We start from the raw sequence: 14,672 nt of genomic DNA, 5'->3' as shown, positions 1-14,672 counted from the left end.
TCAGCTTTATGGAAGAATCTTAGCTCTGCTCTTAGACTTCCTGTTAAGGCAAGTGGATTTGTATTTGTCTTGCTACTCCAGACGTGTCCCTAAGGGAGGATAAACAAGCTCCCTGCCACCCAGTATTTATCAATGCCTTGTTTGAGAGAAGCAGTATCGAGGGAGATGCTCAAAAGATATGTAGCTCGTACATTATACGAGATAGTTCTTTTATTTTTTATTTATTTTATAATTTTTGTTTAGTTTTCAGAGAGAGAGACAGAGTGTGAGTGTGGGAAGGGGGAGGGAGAGAGAGAGGGAGAGACAGAATCGGAAGCAGGCTCCAGGCTCTGAGCTGTCAGCACAGAGCCTGACTCGGCAGCCCGAACGGCAAGATCATGACCTGAGCCAAAGTCTCAGACCTTTGGCTGAGCCACTCAGGTGCCCCTATGCTAGTTTTAAATATACTTCAGGATCAAGTCAGATTAGCAAAAGAACCGCATCTTGATGTCATGTTTCATTGACATCTAACAGACTTTTACTGAATTATTAGTTGATGTGATATTAGAAGGTGTTGTCATGGCCAACTCAGGACATCCCCTAGAGGTGTTGTAGATCCTCTGGCTCTGTCACCTGATATTTTTCTTCCTCAGTGCCAGCAAATGGGATCGATGATCTGTGACTGTCATCTATCTGTCCTTAAGTATTCTTCAAGTTTCACTGCTCCTTTCAGAATGATAGTCTGTACTTCTGCAAAGAGGAAAGGCATAGTTCAAATCTTGATTCAGTCTCTTTTGCTTAGAGACCGTATATGTGAGCTTTTTTGTGTCTTTTTGAATTATGCACATGCAATTAAAAATTTTTTCAGTATTTTATTGATTGATTGCAGTTTTCAGGTTCACAGCAAAATTGAGGGGAAGGTACAGAATTTCCCATCTACTCTTTAACCCCTGCATATCCACAGCCTCCCCTATTATCAACATCCCCCCCACCCCCACCCCCCAGTGCGCTGGTACATTAAGAGTTGATGAACCAACATTGAGACATCATAATTCCCCGAAGTCCATAGTTTACATTATGGTTCATTCTTGGTGTTGTGCATTCTTTGGGTTTGGACAGGTGTACAAGGACATGTGCACATCATCATGGAGTCGTGCAGCGTGTTCCCACTGTGCTCTGCCTAGTTATCCCTTCATCCCGAGCCCTGCAACCACTCGTCTTCTTACTGTCTTCATGGTTTTGCCTTTTTCAGAATGTCATGTAATTGGAATTATACAGTATGTAGCCCACTCATATTGGCTTCTTCCCCTCAGTAATATGCATTTAAGTTTCCCCCATGTGTTTTCGCAGCTTTGAGAGTTCATTTCTTTTTAATGCTGAATAATAGTCCGCTGTCTAGATTACCACAGTTTATTAATCCCTTTACCTACTGAAGGACCTCTTGGTTGCTTTAAGGCTTTGGCCATTGTGACTAAAGCTGTTACACAGGTCTTTGTGTGGACATAAGTTTTCAACTCCTTTGGGTAAATACCAACAAGCATGACTGCTGGATAGTGTGTTTTCTTTTTTGACGTTTGTTTATTTTTGAGGGAGAGCGAGCAGGGGAGAAGCAGAGAGGGAGACAGAGGATCTGAAGTGGGCTCCACACCGACAGCAGAGAACGTGATGCGGGCCGCCAGCTCACAAACTGTGAGATCATGACCTGAAGTCAGATGCTTGACCGACTGAGCCGCCCAGGCGCCCCTGTCGGATGGCGTATTGAGAGTGTGTTTAGGGGCGCCTGGGTGGCTCAGTCAGTTGAGCGTCTGACTTCAGCTCAGGTCGTGATCTCGCTGTGAGTTCAAGTACCACGTCAGGCTGTGTGCTGACAGTGCAGAGCCTGCTCGGGATTCCTTCTCTGTCCCTCCCCTGCTTGTGCGAGCACTCTCTCTCTCTCTCTCTCTCTCTCAAAATAAATAAATAAACCCAAATTCTAAAAAAAAAAAAAAAAAAAAAAAAAAAAGAAAGTGTGTTTAGTTTGGTAAGAAACTGCCAAACTGTCTTCAAAGCGGCTGTACTGGTTTTGCATTCCTACCAGCAGGTGAAGGAGATTTCCGGTTGCTTCACATTCTCACCAAGATTTGATGGTGTTGGTGTTTTGGGTTTTGGCAGTTCATGTGAATGGGTCATGGTATCTCATTGTTACTTAATTTGCATTTCCCCAATGACATATGACGTGGAGCATCTGTTTGTAGGCTTATTGTTATTATTATTTGCCATCTGTATATCTTCTTTGATGAGATGTCTGTTAAACTCTGGCCCATTTTTTAAATTGGATTCTCTGTCTTAAGAGCTTTTGGGGGGCACCTGGCTGGCCCAGTCAGTGGAGCATCTGACTCTTGATCTTGGGTTTGTGAGTTCGAGCCCCCTGTTGGGTGTAGAGGTTGCTTGAAATCTTGAAAAAAATATTCCACATTTTTGTGTACTTTGTATAACAGATCTTTATCAGCCGTGTCTTTTGCAAATATCTTCTCCTAGCCTGTAGCTTGTGTGAGTCTGTTGATACTGTCTTTTGCAGAATGGAACTTTTAATTTTTAGTGAAATCTGGCTTGGGGCACCTGGGTGGCTCAGTTGGTTAGGCGTCTGACTTCGGTTCAGGTCACCATCTTGAGGTTCGTGGGTTTGAGCCCCGCATCAGGCTCTATGCTGACAACTCAGAGCCTGAAGCTTGCTTCGGATTCTGTGTCTCCCTCTCTTTCTCTGCCCCTCCCCTGCTCGCATTCTGTCTTTCAAAAATAAACGTTAAAAAAGATTCAATGAAATCTAGCTTATCAATTATTTTATTCATGGATTGGGCCTCTGTGTTGTATCTAGAAAGTCCTCACCCTACCCGAGGTCATCTAGATTTTCTCTTGTGTTATCTTCTAGGAGTTGTATGGTTTTGCCTGTTACGTTTAGGTGTGTGATTCATTTTGTGAAATATTTTGATTAATATAATTCTTTAAAAAAATAGAATATACCCAGTTGCAGTTCATGATAAAGTAAAATGATTCTGCCTTTAATTACCTGGTCTGTTTCTACTGATCCTGCCAGCCATTTAGCTTACTGTTGTGCTGAAACATCCAAGAAGCAGATGGTTGGGGGCCGTCCCACAAGGAGATCCTCAGTGTCCTTTAATGTCACTAGAGGAAAAGTAACATGCACTTAATTCAAAGGACTGTGGTCTTCCAAATGGCTCTCAAGTGTCATAACTCTTTCTCAAAAACAGCAACCCAGACAGTATAGCTGATGTTTTCTGATAAATTCCAATTTGGTAGGTCTTTGCCTCCCTCAAAGACTAGCTCTGACGTCTTTTAGTCCTTGAAGCTTGTCACCCTCTTGACTGGCCATGTCAGAGTCTGGTGGCATCTCCCAACCTAGAGCCATGGAATGGAGAAACCATTATGGACCTTGGAAATCATCGGATTAATCCCTTTAGCCTTTATCGGGGAAAACCAGGCCTGGGGGACTATAGGGCTGGCTGTGGCCGTGTCACTGTTACTAGGGGAACCCCAGAACCAGGACTAGACCCCAAAGTCCCAAAGTCCAACTCCCATCTCTTTCCATTCTGGTGTCCCATCCTTTTGGAATGCTTTAGTCTTCTACACTCTGAATCAGAGTTTCAAATAAGATGATCTGTGTTTTGCTTTGTTTTTTGCAATTTGAAGGACTCCTTACTGGTTTTATCTTTAAAATATTCAAACTTTGTGGATCAACCTCTGTGGATAATTCATGACTTTATGTTGGTGGGGATTTTGTTAAGAATGATGATGGATTGGGGCGCCTGGGTGGCTCAGTCGGTTAAGTGTCCGACTTCGGCTCAGGTCATGATCTCGCGGTCCGTGAGTTCGAGCCCCGCGTGGGGCTCTGTGCTGACAGCTCAGAGCCTGGAGCCTGTTTCAGATTCTGTGTCTCCCTCTCTCTCTCTCTCTGACCCTCCCCCGTTCATGCTGTGTCTCTCTCTGTCTCAAAAATAAATAAACGTTAACAAAAATAAAAAATAAATAAATTAAAAAAAAAAAAACGATGATGGATTGACTTCTTTGCTAATTGATTTTGCTTCTTTGGTATCGAAGGAGGACGGAGACTTATGCTCAAATTGGTTTGTCCTAAGCCAGACTCGTGAAGTGCGAAGTCGACCACAGTTTATTGAGCATTTACTGAAGTCAGGCCCCTTCTTGGGCATTGAGGACGTGGCATTGACCAAGCCCCGTATAGTACCTGTTGTCATGGAGTTTTCCTAGGAAGGAAGTAGCAACCCCTAATTGGTTCTCCTTCTGCACTCTTAATCGTAGAGCAATGGAATTGGAACAAAGGGGAAATGTCTCTTCCCTCTGACAAAGCTCCTAAACCAGTCAAATGTACAAGGTTTTATACAAATGGAGTAGTATTTATATAATCCCTGATTCCATAGACTCAGCAGCCCAGAGGAACGTGTCTTGACCTATAGACAGTATGTGGTATAAGCAGAACAGGAGCTTTAGAATAAACATGCCGAACTTCTTAATCTCACCTCCTATAAATGTGAATTGGGACTAATAGTAGCTTGTTAGGAATATCCAATGAGGTTACTAAGGTGGACAGACTGGTGTAGCGAGTGAGAGATGCTCAGTAAATGGTCACTGCTATTGTTCTCATGAAGTTCAGTATAGTTGAGGAAATAGAGATCAGCACGTGCTTAGGTTTTCTTCCCATAGTAGTGCAATTCTTAAGTCTTTTTTTGTTTTCTCGTGGCACAAATTAAGCTCCTGGGGATAATACCCTACTTCCAAGAATGTATCCAGGAAACTAGCTGAAATCCCACCTCTAAGGAAAGAGCCCAGGAATGAGGGTGACATCATTATTGGGAGGTGTTGTACCCAGTGGTTAAAACCTGGGCTGAGTCTCCATGGGCAAGGTACTTAACCGATCTGTGCCTAAATATTCTTATCTGGAAATTAGGGATAAACATATATTACCTATCGGATAGGGTTGTTATGGAAGTTGAATGAGTTTATATGGGTGAGGTGCTTAGAAATACTATTTATTGTTACTGAGAAAATCTTGATTCTTTTTTTAAAAAAATTTTTTTTCTTTTAACATTTATTTATTTTTGAGAGACAGAGACAGAGCACAAGCAGGGGAGGGGCAGAGAGAGAAGGAGACACAGAATCCGAAGCAGGCTCCAGGCTCTGAGGTGACAGCACAGAGCCCGACGTGGGGCTTGAACTCGCAAACCATCAGATTATGACCTGAGCCGAAGTCGGACGCTCAACTGACTGAGCCACCCAGGTGCCCCGATTCTTTTTTTTTTTTTTTTTAAGTTTATTTATTTTGAGAGAGAGTGCACAGCATAGGAGGAACAGAGAGAGGAGAGAGCGAGAATCCCAATGCAGGGCTCGATCTCATGAACTGTGAGATCATAACCTGAGCTGAAACCAAGAGTTGGAAGCTTAACTGACTGAGCCACCCAGGTGCCCCGAGATCTTGATTCTAACAGGAGTAAATCATAAGCTTCAGTAGTTACTTGCTAACAAATTTCAGTCTCCTCTTAATACACCAGTTCCTTAGGTCCTGTTCCCCTTCCATATTTATATGCTATGTGAATGGAAGCATTAGTTTTGTGTTTTTTATTATGTAGATTAGTTATATACAATACAGTTTGTGATTAGGGAACACTTTTTTTGCGCTATTATTAAAATAAAGATGTATCAGTCTGGAATTAGAAAAAAAATATTGCCTGTGCAATAGTTGATTTTTTTTTTTTTTTTTTTTTTTTTTTTTGAGAGCTTGAATGCTTTATTCATTATAACTGTCAGTGGGTAAGTACAGGTGACTGAATGCGTAAGGAAGTCCTGATAGTTACAGGAAGAGAAAGTCCTCTCTTGAGTAAAAGTTAGATGTAACCAGAGATGGATTTGTTCACTGTTATTAGTAATAAGTACAGTTGTGTGAGTCTAAAAGATAAGCCCCTAACTTTGCCTCAACTCTTAAAAATTACAAGTGGTTTTTAGGCACTTAAAAATTAAAATACAGACAATAAAATGGCTTATAAGGTGCAGTATGATCTAACTCCTCTATTTCCTTCCTGATTTTACCAGAATTTCTCTGTGGCTCATTGTGTTCCAGCCACGCTTTCCTTCCAGTGTGCTGGGCCCTTCCTCAGAACCTAAGCTCAGGATGGACCTTCTGCTAGAATTCACTCCTCTCTTACCTGACTGTCCTCTGCTCACCCCCTTAATTCGGGTCTGTTTAATTTCACCTTTTGGAGAAACTTTCTCCTGTTAAAAAACAAAATTCAGCTAAGTAAATTTGAAGATATAATTGGCTTTATTAAATGATTCAAGAATTGGGGGTGTCTGGTGGTTCGGCCTGTTGAGTGTCCAACTTCAGCTCAGGTCATGATCTGAGCTGATCATGGGTTCGAGCCTCACGTCGGGCTCTGTGCTGGCAGTGCAGAGCCCGTTTGGGATTCTGTGTCTACCTCTCTCTCTGCCCCTCCCGCCTCAAAAGAAGTAAATAAACAAATAAACATTGAAAAAAAAGATGACAACAGCTAGTTCCCTAAGGTCACAACAGAAGTACTGGGTTTTTATTGTTGCTATTTAAAAAAAAATTTTTTTTAATGTTTTTATTTTTGAGACAGAGAGAGGCAGAACATGACAGGGGAGGGGCAGCGAGAGAGGGAGAGACAGAATCCAAAGCAAGCTCGAGGCTCTGAGCTGTCAGCACAGAGCCTGAGGTGGGGCTCAAACTCACAGACTGTGAGATCATGACCTGAGCCTAAGTCGGATGCTTAACTGACTGAGCCACCCAGGCGCCCCATTGTTGCTATTTTTAAAGACCCATACACTTGAGCCAATAGGTTAAAGATGCAAAGAGTAAAGCTGGGTAAATGTTACACACACACACACACACACACACACACACACACATATATATATATGGACTAATTAAAGGACAGAATTAGGAGGTAAGGCCACATCAAAATGCCTTTATACCTAAAGCAATAAATTCTTTGAATTTCAGCGTAGAACCCGATGTGGGGCTCGATCTCACAAACCGTGAGATCATGAGATGAAATCAAGAGTTGGATGCTTCACTGTCTGAGCCACCCGGGCACCCATGTTGTCCTCTTTTTATGCATAACTTCCCAATGGGCTCTGTGTCCTAAGCCCTCCTGTTTCTTCAGCACATAATCATGGTGCGTGACAGTGACATTTCCTTCCTCTCTGACCATTTTCTATTTGCAGAGATGTTTCTACCCGGTTCTACCTTCTCACCCACAAACTCCGCGCTAATAAAACTGGCAGAGAAGATGTCTTCTAAACAGTATTTTTATATTAATATTGACCGCATTTCTACTGTTGTGCCAGCAAATTAATCTTTCGGATGTGGTTCAGCACATGCCCTTTCCTTCCTGCCCACCCCCCCCCCCATATAAACTCTCTAGGCTGGCATTTAAGACCATGCTTTTCTAATCTTATCTCCCAGTTTTGTTCCAACATTTACCTTTTATTTTATCCCAACTGTAATAAACAGTTTCCTTAACATGTCTTCTGCGTCCCACTTCCATATGTTTCCTCAAGCTGCCGGGAACGTCATAGATTAATACTTTGGCTCTGTAGCCAGACTCTCTGTGCTTGTCTTTGATAGCTTGAAATTATGTATTTTTTAAGAAACCCTCCAAGACCAGGGCTGGTGTCCATCTTGCTTATCTCCACTCTTAAATCCATGATCACGACAGACGCCAGGCGGGCGGGATTTAAAGCTCAGCTCCTCATTTGCCATGAGAACTGGTCCTCAGCCACCGGTCTCCAGGCCGAGCACTGGGTGTGCCCATCGTACTTATTTTCTTTGCTAACCAGACCGGCACCGGTTCTCGGGTCCCAGTTGCTGCTCTTAGTCCCAGTCCTCCTTAGGACAGGGCTCCCCTCGGGTCCCCGCAGCCCTGTCTTCTCTGGAGACGCCTTTTCTGGGGACTGGAGCCCCACCTCTGCGGTCAAGTCCAGGGCTCAGGGCTGCATAGAACTGCCTTCCCTAATGGTCGGCCTCCTCATTACCTGATTCCCAAGTGTGGCCACACCTCCTAGTGATGCTGTTTTGGATTGGTGGTGGGGTCCGAAGCTGACGGCCAAGAAAGAATTCTTGCGACATTTTTGGTGCAAAAGGATGATAAAAATGTTAAAGTTTATTTAGTTTTGAGAGAGAGAGAGAGGGAGAGAGAAAGAGCATGAGCAGGGGAGGCGCAGAGGGAGAGACAGAGACACAGAATCTGAAGCAGGTTTCAGGCTCTTGGCTGCCAGCACAGAGCCCAACGTGGGGCTCAACCTCGTGAACTGTGAGATCATGACCTGAGCCAAGGTTGGATGCTTAACCGACTGAGCCACCCAGGCACCCCTCAAAAAGGTGATTTTATCAAAGCATGGGAACAGGACCCGTGGGCAGAAAGAGCTGCCCTGGGGTTGTGAAGAGTGACTGATTATGTATACCTGGGAGTTGGGGGAAGTAAGGAAAAAGGGAGGTCTCCAGAAGGACTTTCTTATGCTAATGAGGGCTCAAAAGCTACTGGAGACCTTGTTATTGTCAAGTTGGGGTGGATTTCCCTGGAGTAAGGCATTAACATTAAGACAAGACAGTTGGGAGTTTATTGGAGGAATGTTTTTACTCTATCTCAAATATTTGTCAATGGGCTGCAGATTATAAAGAAATTTAATTAAAAAATGTTTTTAATGTTTATTTTTGAGAGAGAGAGGAAGAAGGGGGGGGGCAGAGAGAGAGGGAGACACAGAATCCGAAGCAGGCTCCAGGCTCTGAGCTGTCAGCACAGAGCCTGACACGGGGCTCGAACTCGGGAATCGCGAGATCATGACCTGAGCCGAAGTGGGACGCTTAACCGACGGAGGCATGCGGGCACCCCAAGAAATTTAATTTTATTTGTATTTTCATCTTGCCTTTGTTCCCCACATCACCGTGGAGGGGAGGGTGATCTGGGGGCTCCAGGAAATTAAGTGTGTTGGTTTCTGGAGGTTCGGCTGTTGATAAGATTGCCTGTTTCTTGTAATTTATTAAGACTGTTGTAAACTGATAGAGACTCGTGTCTTCTATGGCTTTGATCTCTATCAGTTAACCATTTGTTTTCCCTTTCCTTTGTTCTTTGGAGGCCAGGAGTGTCTGAGGAGTGTCACATGGGTCCCACCTGGGGAGGGTGGCTGGGCATTTGCAGGGTGTCAGCTTGCCCTGTGCTCCCTCATCACTGTTGCTTGATTCACTCTGAGGGATTTGGAGGACACACTCCCCTGCCATGTGTCTCCTCGCCCTTCAGTGGTTCACTGCAACACCACCTGACTTCTGGTACCAGACGTGTGGGTTCCACACATCCGGCGGTTCTGTGGTACCAGTCCTGACGCTGCCGGGACACGGCACCAGACTAGTCCCACCGGACTGTCCCTCTCCTTCCCCTCCTCCGATGCGAGTGCAGGGTGTCCCCTGTGCTTCTGACTCCCCAGCCGTGCATCAGAAGTTTGATTAATTGGCTGGAGTAGTTAGTTCACTGAACTCAGGAAAACAGTTTACTTACTAGATGACCAGTTTATTATAAAAGCTATAACTCCGGGGCCCTGGGAGGCTCAGTCGGTTAAGTGTCTGACTCTTGGTTTGGGCTCAGGTCGTGATCTCACAGTTCATGAGATTGAGCCCCGCATCGGGCTCTGCGCTGATCATGCAGAGACTGCTTGGGTTTCTCTCTCTCTCTCTCTCTCCGTCTCTCTCTCTGTCTCTCTCTCTCTCTCTCTCTCTCTCTCTCTCTCTCTCTCTCTCTCTCCCTCTCTCTCCCTCTCTCTCCCTCTCTCTCCCTCTCTCTCTCTTTCTCTCTCTGCCCTCTCCTGCTCATAGGCATGCCGCACTCTTTCTCTCTCTCTCAAAATAAATAAATAAACATTAAAAAAAAAAAAAAAAGATACAACTCAGAACAGCCAGATGGGAGAGATACATAGGGCAAGGTATCGGGGAAGCATCGTGGAGCTCCCATATCCTTTCATGGGGCACCACTCTCCCCACACCTCCACGTGTCCACCAACCTGGAACATGTCTGCGTTCTGTTCTTTTGGGCTGCCTTTGGTAATTGGACTCCATCTCTAGCCCCTCTCCCCTCCCTGGAGGTCAGGTTTGGACTGAAAGTTCCAACCCTAATCATTTAGTTGATTACCCCTGGCAACAGGCCTCCACACTTAGGGGTTTTCTAAAAGTCACCTCATTAACGTGAACTCTGGTATGTTTTCAAGGGGTGTGGAATGCTATGAATAACAAAAGACATCTTTATTGCTCTTAATCACTTAGGAAATTCTCTGGGTTTTAGGAGCTCTGTGCCAGGAATCAGGGAGAAGACCAAATATATATTTATTACCAATCACAATATTGTTTCAGGGTCGTTGAGCACAGCGGCCAAGAAAGAATTCTTGAGATGTTCTATGGTGCAACTCAGTAAGCGTGTTTGAGTAGCACGGTGAAAGGACCCGTGGGCAGAAAGAGGTGCGTTTTTGCTGTAAGAAGCTGGTGGTTATATGCTGAGTGCTTGAGGGGGAAGAGACTTGCAGGGAGTATTACATCATCAATGTCTTCGAATTTCTACTCCTAAAACTACTCTTGCAAGATTTCTCTGGTGCCCATCATTCAGTTCGATATGAACACTTGGTGCGATTTACAGGCAGTCATGAGATCCTTTGCAACCAGCGCTTGTTTGATCCATCTGGGAAGTATGCAGAGGATAGGCTTCTGGGCTAACGGTGAACATTCTTCTGCTTCCATCCCTCGTCATCTCCCCGCCGACCAGTTTTTGGTCCTTAAATCTTTAAGGTTGTTGAAGGTTGAACGCCTCATCTTCTGTGACTTCTTCAAGCTCACAGGGGTCATAGAGATGTCTCAATGTATGGACCAAACTTCATCACCATCTGTCCCTGCAGCGAACTATTAGAAAAGGCCATTGCTTTAGAGTCCAAAGTGGACATCGGGGTGAATTTGTTTCAGGTAGTAAGACTCATCTGTGCGCTGAGTGAAGGAGTCAGGAACTGCTTGCATGCACCTTGGCAACAGAGGAGAAAAAAGCAAAAGAGACAACACGTGAGGATTATGATTATAATGGAAATAGGAAGAGCAGTGAGAAGACTCTCGAGGGTGAACCATAGTCCACCTCCCAACCAGGAGTGTCACCGGTCATTAAGTGACAAGGTAGGGTCTTTAAGAGCACCGGTTTCCTTCTTCCGATCAGTAATCCTGTCATATTTTTGTCAGAATCTGGAATGCAGACACAAGCCTCCTCTTTAATAATGGGACACATTGCTCCTTGTACGGCTGTCAAGACATCGGATGCCATTCTGTTTTGTAGAACTGCTTTACACATTTGAGTTATTTCATTGATAATGTAATGAGACTTTGAGAGTCATTTAAGGCCTTCATTGTGTATGTAGCAAGGGCCTCCGTGTGTCACATTGATGCAGTTTTGGAGTGGTGGGGGGCTTCGGGAGCCGATGGCCAAGAGAGAATTCTTGAGACATCTTTGGGGTAAAAAGGTGATTTTATTAAGGCACGGGGACAGGACCCATGGGCGGAAGGAGCCGCACTGGAGTTGTCTAGAGTGACTGATTATATACTGTGGAGACGGAGGTAAAATCCAAAAGGATTTTCATATGCTAAAGAGGACTCAGAAGATACTGGAGGCCTTGTTATTGTTAAGCTAAGGTGGTTTTCCCTCTAGTAAGGCATTAAGACAAGACAGGAGTTTATTGGAGGAATGTTTTACTCTGCCTACCTCAAATATTTCTCAATGGGCTGAATTTATTTAAAATTCTCAAAGAAACTTAATTTTATTTACGTTTTCTTCTTGTCTTTATTCCCCACATCACCATGGCGGCGAGGGTGATGTTAGGACTCTAGGAAATAGAGTCTCTCTGGGTTTCTGGAGGTTAGGCTATTGATAAGATTGCCTTTTTCTTGTAGTTTACTAAGACATTTGTAAACTGATTGACTCGTCCTGTAGGGATTTGTCCTGTAGGACTGTGATCTCAATCAGTTAACTGTTGGTTTTTCCCTTTCCTTTGTTCTTGGGCAGCCAGTAGTGCCTGAGGAATGTCACACATATCCCACCTGGTTGGGGGGAGGGGGTTTGTGGGGTGTCAGCTTGCCTTATGTTTCCTCATCAATATGACATCTTCTAAATCTACTGATGGAAGAAAAATAAATATCAGATGGTCATACCCATGGGACACGGATCTTGTCTTTCATTGTCTTAGCTATGGAAGATTAGCTGAACTTTTGATAGTCTTAGTGCTACAGCCCTGCATCCAGCCATAATGTAGCACATCTTCCAGTCCAGCCTGGTGGAAGCCATGGCCACAAATTTGGCCCATGTCACCATTGTGTCCCATTAGGTGCTGGCCATCTCATGCCTGGTCGCCTTGTCCAGTCAGTAGCAAAAGAATTGATTGATGGTCTGTAAAAAAAAAAAAAAAAAAAAGGTACAAAGTCTTCTTGGGGGGAGCCATCCTATTTGGTGAGTACTGTTGGGCCATGAATCAAGGGTATGGTTTTTCTGTTCCCAGCATTAAAGGGCCTTTTGGTTTATTTGTCCTATTGTGGGAGTAAGCCACATATATCCATCTGATATTTGTTATAATCCTTTCTAGGTATATCAATAGGAAGGACTATGTAGTTGGGGAATTCATTGTTGTGAGCCTATCTGTGGGTTGGCATATTCAGTTACAATGTTGATGGTTTGAGGATAAGAGAAAGGCTTCTTATGGCCTGGAGAGTCCCATGTGGCATTGTGTATAGGCCAGCATGAAACATTCTTTTTAGTAATAGAAATATCCCTATATGTGCTGGTGTTGGGGTGATGTATCCTATTGGCTATGTATTGATGTAAATAATGCCAGTCTGCACTTGGTCATGGAGAAACCCACCAAGGGAGGCCTGAAGTGCTTGATACGGATGGCAAGTCACACATACTCAGCACAAAGATTGGTTTTGTGGCTCAGCGTATTGTTGTGCCTATTGTAGAAAAGAGTTACCATTTAGGTATTGTGTGTAGAGAACAAGTGAAAGAAAAAGACCTTCATTTCTTCCTATCTTGCTGTTTGAAGGGGAATTTGAGGTCTTCCGATGGTTCATAGGAATGTGAGGGCTCATCAAGTCAGTTCATTGTCATCTGTGTTGAAGGGGGTATGAGTTAAATTCTAGAAACATGAGTCCATGTCAAGTGGCCTTCTGATTTGCTGCAGTGGGAGTGCTTGCTATGACCCTGTAAGGTTCTTTCCACTTAGGAAGGCAAACAATGCAGGAGAACCAATTCCTGTCCTTTAAATAGACTAGTTCCATAGGGTGTACTTACAAAGAATTTTGGATTTCATTAGGGTCCAGTTTTGGCCGTACTTTATTAGCAGCTTCATTAAGAGTTTTATGGGTTAATCCAGACTCAAATGAAAAGTGTATCAGGGGCACCTGGGTGGCTCAGTCAGTTAAGCTCAGGTCATGATCTCATGGTTCATGAGTTCGAGCCCTGTTTCTGGCTCTGGGTGCTGACAGCATGGAGCCTGCTTCGGATCCTCTGTCTCCCTCTCTCTCTGCCCCTCCCCTGCTCTTGCTCTCTCTCTCTCTCTCTCTCTCTCTCTCTCTCAAAAATAAACATAAAAAAAAAAGAGTGTAACAGATTATTATAATCTGGGTCCAAGGATAAGTCAATGGTAAGGAAGGGTCTACCATATATTAATTCAAAAAGGCTTAACCCTCAACTTTCCCATGGGGTGGTTCTTATTCTTAAGAGACCTACAGGTAAAAGAGTTATCCAGTTTTCTTGTGTTTCTAGGCTCATCTTAGTGAGGTGTCTTTTAAAATTATGATTAGCCTTTTCAACTTTGCCGGATGATTAAGGGTGCCAGGGTGTATGTGAAAAATACTTAATTTTAAGGGCTTAGGCTACCTGTTGAGTTATTTGGGCTGTAAAGGATGGGCCATTTTCACTTTGAAGAGGTTGAGGGAGTCTAAACCGGGGGATGATTTTCCCTTAATAAAGTCTTTGTTACTTCAGTAGCCTTTTCTGTCTTACGTGGGAAAGCTTCCACCCATCCAGTAAAGGTATCTGTCTAGACTAGTAAATATTTATATCCTTTACAAGGTGGCATTTGTGTGAAACCTATTTTCCAGTCTTTCCCAGGATATGTCCCATGTCTTTGGACAGGTGTTAAAAGAGAGAGTGGTCATAAGGTACCTTCTGGATTTATCTGGGCACATATTGCACAAGATTTACCTGCCCTTATCTATCTATGTATCTATCTATCTATCTATCTATCTAGAAAGTGAGCATGAGGGAGGGAGGGGCAGAGAGAGAGGGAGAGAGAATCCCAAGCAGGATCCACTCTGTCAGCGCAGAGCCCAATGTGGGGCTCAAAGTCCTGAAGCTGTGAGATCATGACCTGAGCCGAATCAGGAGTTGGAAGGTTTGGCCGACAGAGCCACCCGGGTGCCCCTACATGCCTTTTTAAAGATGCTCTTAGGGGCGCCTGGGTGGCTCAGTCGGTTGAGCGTCCGACTTCGGCTCAGGTCATGATCTCGCGGTCTGTGAGTTCGAGCCCCGCATCGGGCTCTGTGCTGACAGCTCAGAGCCTGGAGCCTGCTTCAGATTCTGTGTCTCCCTCTCTCTCTG

At 44.3% G+C, this 14,672-nt stretch overlaps 1 protein-coding gene and 1 pseudogene across 1 annotated transcript in view; one reads left to right on the top strand and one right to left on the bottom strand.

The window, feature by feature from the left end:
• Positions 1 to 14,672, top strand: part of MPP7 (MAGUK p55 scaffold protein 7) — a 295,481-nt gene that overhangs the window by 32,290 nt on the left and 248,519 nt on the right. The gene's annotated exons all lie outside the window — the stretch shown is intronic.
• Positions 12,148 to 13,159, bottom strand: LOC125919767 (endogenous retrovirus group PABLB member 1 Env polyprotein-like; annotated as a pseudogene).

This window comes from Panthera uncia, chromosome B4 (assembly GCF_023721935.1).
Source record: "Panthera uncia isolate 11264 chromosome B4, Puncia_PCG_1.0, whole genome shotgun sequence".
Classification (NCBI taxonomy): Eukaryota; Metazoa; Chordata; class Mammalia; order Carnivora; family Felidae; genus Panthera; species Panthera uncia.
The sequence above is the reverse complement of the archived record's forward strand: the minus strand, read 5'-3'. Positions and strand labels throughout refer to the sequence as shown.